Below are 4,259 nucleotides of genomic sequence, written 5' to 3'. Positions count from 1 at the left end.
CTGCGTCATGACGCCGGTCCTGCTCTCCGACCGCAGGGGCGTCCACTGATTGGCGGGCAAACTGATTGACAGTGGCTCAGGCCAATCGGAACGCGCAAAGCCAAGGTAGGGCGTGATTGATGGCAAAATTAGTCAATGGGCATTGAGATAATCATGATTGACACGGAAACCGACTAATCAGGACACATAAAAATAAAAGCAAAATACTGTGGATGCTGGAAATCTGAAATGAAAACAAAAAATGCTGCAACCACTCAGCAGGTCTGGCAGCATCAGTGAAAAGAGAAGCAGAGTTTCGGGTCAGTGACCCTTCTGTTCAATATTCAGTGTATTGACACCTAATCTGTACTAATGTTTTGTCTCTCAACACACCATTAACATATTGTTTGCCTTTGCTCCATGACCTTTTGGTCAGCTATGTGGCCTGGTCCAATCAAGACCTCCTTTTGTTATCTTTTGCCCCACCCCCACCTCACTTGCTTATAACCTGTGACTTTTCTAATATTTGTCAGTTCCGAAGAAGGGTCGTTGACCCGAAACGTTAACTCTGCTTCTCTTTTCACAGATGCTGCCAGACCTGCTGAGTGGTTCCAGCATTTCTTGTTTTTAATCAGGACACATGCCTATTGACATTATAAGTGGTTTTCTTGGAGGTAAAAGGAAATTGGGTTTAAGGAAAATGATAGAAATGCTCAGATTAAAGTAAATGACCAATTGGAGTAGTGGGCGTGTCAGTGGTTAAATACACCTGTTGTGTTGCTGAGCCACAAACAAACCAGGATTGTCCCAGGTGATGTCCCATTCTGGTCTCAGTTAGTTGAGTGGTTTTAGATAAGCTCCAAAACCCTGGATTCACAAGGAAAAATCGGTCATGGTTCCTGTTCCTGATCACTCTCCTGCTGGAAAGCACAAAGGCTTTGATTTCAAGATCAGATTCCATTGTGATGCCTCACACAGTGGAATAGGTTGCCACTGCTCTTAGTCAGGGCTTGCATGGGCAAGGGTATCAGAGGACGGAAACTGTCTACAGGGGCAATTATCTGCAAATTTCAGCAAAGAGGGTATAAAACTGGCAGGATATATTAAAGTGAAAAGATTAAAGGGGTGCAGTCTTAATTTGGGGGTGCAAGCCGGAGAGAAACAAGTTGCCTTTTGGCACACCAGAACGACATCAAGCACAAGTGATGGATTGACATGGTTTGTGAGGCAGTGATGTTCTCGCATGGCAAATGGTCATCAAGTTGCATTGTTCAACACTGTGATGGTGGTTGAGGAATAATTATTGTCCAAGACAGTGGGAGAACTTCCCCCTGCTCTTCTGTGAATAATGCCAGATGATCTTTGAGGTGGCTATTAGAACAGAACCTTTGTTTAATGTTGTATCTGAAAGACAAAGCCTTGCCTCTCTTTAGAAAAGAGAAGGCTGAGTGGTCACCTGATAGATGTCTTTAAAGTGATGAAAGGGCTCAATAGGGTAAACGTAGAGATGTTTTCACTTGTGGGGGAGACCAGAACTAGGGGGCCTTCAATATAAGACGGTCACTAATAAATCCAATGGGGAATTCAGGAGAAACTTCTCTGCCCAGAGAGTGGTGAGAATGTGGAACTCGATACCACAGGGAGTGGTTGAGGTGAATAGCAGAGATACATTTAAGGAGAAGCTGGATTAACACATGAGGGAGAAAGAAATAGAAGGATATGGGGATAGGGCGAGATGAAGAGGGGGTGGGAGAAGGCTCGTGTGGAGCATAAACACTGGCAAGGCCAAATGGCCTGTTTTTGTGCTGTATATTCTGTGTAAATCCTCCTTACCAGCAGGCTGGCAATAATTTTGGAGGTAGCATAACAGAGCCCTGTGTTACTTTTACCCAACCAGTTATGTGGTCTCCTTACTGGAGTGTGACTCTGCAGGTTTACATTACACCAACTGAGCTGTGGTACTAAGATCTTAACAATGCACTCCCCTTCCACACAAGAGGGCTCTTTATTTGTTGGAGACCACCCTTTACTGCTGTGCCAATAACCACAAAGGTCGCTGAAGGAATTTAATCGAGGTATAATTCTGGCTCAAAAATTATTTTGACTTTCCCGTAAGCCCTGAAGATTTACTTTTCCTGTTTGGGTGGTTGTGGGTATTTCCCCTTCTCCCGCTATCCTGAGGGATGTGTACTTCTTGCTGAAGTAAGGGACCCGTCTAAGAAAGAAAGACTTGCATTTCTCTCAGGCCTTTCGTGACCTCGGGACATCCCAAAGTGCTTTACAGACAATGAAGTACTTTTTGAAGTGTTGTAATGTAGAAGACATGGCAGCCAACTTGCTCACAGAAAGCTCCCACAAACAACTGTTAAATATACTTGAAGGGGAAAAGTTTGCAGGGTTATTGGAGAAGACCAGGGTAGTGGGACTAATTTGATAGCTCTTTCAAAGACACAGCAGAGGGTCAGGCAAATGTTTTCTTTTCAAGTATTTATCCAACTCCTTTTTGAAATTTGCTATTGAATCTGCTTCCACCACCTTTTCAGACAGCACATTCCAGATCACGACAACTCACTGCATTAAAAAAAATTCTCCACATCTTCCCTGTGGCCCCAGTTACCAACCCTATGACCAGTGGAAACAGTTTCTCCTTAATCGTTTTGAACAACTCTATTAAATCTTCCCCTTAACCATCTGAGCTTCTCCAGTCTCTTCATGTAACTGAAATCCTTCATCCCTGGTCCCATTCCAGTAAATCTCTTCTGCAACAGCTTAATTTAGTGTGCAATCTATACCTCAATAATAGGGATCTTGAGGTTCCCGAGGCAGTACGGCAGAAGCACATCATCAGTCAGATCTACCGTGATCGGCAACACACTGCTTGAGGTGCAGATCTCTGCCCAGCCAGTCACGGGCAAGAAACAGGTCGTGGCATCTACCAGGTCTAAACCTCCTTCACCTTTATCCTTCTGCTTTCCTTGCTTTGTGTACAGCAGCTTTCCATTGGCCCATTCCTCACATTTTCATTTCTCTTCTCCCACTGTGGTACCCAACATTGTTAAAAACACACTATCTGGTCATTAATCTCAATGCCACTTGTGGGAGCTTGCTGTGCACAAACTGGCTGCCACATTTCCCTACATCATACTTCAAAACAAGTACTTCACTGAGGTCGTACAGAACATAAGAAATAGGAGGATGCCATTTGGCTCCTTGAGCCTGCTCCTCTATCTTCTACCTCAACTCCACTGTCTCTCGCCTGATCTCCATATCTCTCAATTCACTTGGTACCCAAAAATCTATCAAACTCAGCCTTGAATATACTCAACAACTGAGCATTCATAGCTCTCTGGGGTAGAGAATTCCAAAGATTCACAACCCACCTGAATGAAGAAATTTCTTCTCATTTCAGTCCTATAGAAGTGTGAATCGATACGTTTTGGTAGGAAGAACAAGGAGAGACAATGCAAGCTCAAAGCGTACAATTCTAAAGGGAGCGCAGGAGCAGAGCGACCTGGGGGTATATGTGAACAAATCATTGAAGGTGACAGGGCAGGTTGAGAAAGCGGTTAACAAAGCAGACAGGATCCTGGGCTTTATAAATAGAGGCAAAGAGTACAAAAGCAAGGAGGTTATCATAAACCTGTTTGAAACACTGGTTTGGCCTCAAGGGGACTATTGTGTCCAATTCTGGGCACCGCACTTTAGGAAGGATGTGAAGGCGTTGGAGAAAGACGAGGAACTTCAGTTACGTGGATAAATTGGAGAAGCTGGGGCTGTTCTCCCACCACCAAAGACTTGCAGGTTGATAGGTAAATTGGCCATTATAAATTGCCCCTAGTATAGGTAGGCGGTAGGGGAATATAGAGACAGGTGGGGATATGGTAGGAATATGGGATGAGGATTAGTATAAATGGGTGGTTGATGGTCGGCACAGACTCGGTGGGCCGAAGGGCCTGTTTCAGTGCTGTATCTTTAATAAATAAATAAGATTGAGGGGAGATTTGATAGACGCGTTCAAAATCATGAAGGGTCTGGACAGAGTAGGTAGGGAGAAACTACCCATTGGTGAAAGGATCAAGAACCAGAGGGCACACATTGAGGGTAATTGGCAAAACAAGCAATGGTGACAAGGAAAAACTTTTTCACACAGCGAGTGGTTCGGATCTGGAATGCACTGCCTGAGTGTGTCGTGGAGGCAGGTTCAATCGAGGCCTTCAAAAGGGAATTGGATCTGAAGAGAAAAGATTTGCAGGGCTACAGGGAAAAGGCCAAGGAGTGGG

Source organism: Heterodontus francisci, chromosome 46 (genome assembly GCF_036365525.1).
Source record: "Heterodontus francisci isolate sHetFra1 chromosome 46, sHetFra1.hap1, whole genome shotgun sequence".
Taxonomy (NCBI): domain Eukaryota; kingdom Metazoa; phylum Chordata; class Chondrichthyes; order Heterodontiformes; family Heterodontidae; genus Heterodontus; species Heterodontus francisci.
This window is presented reverse-complemented; position numbering follows the sequence as displayed.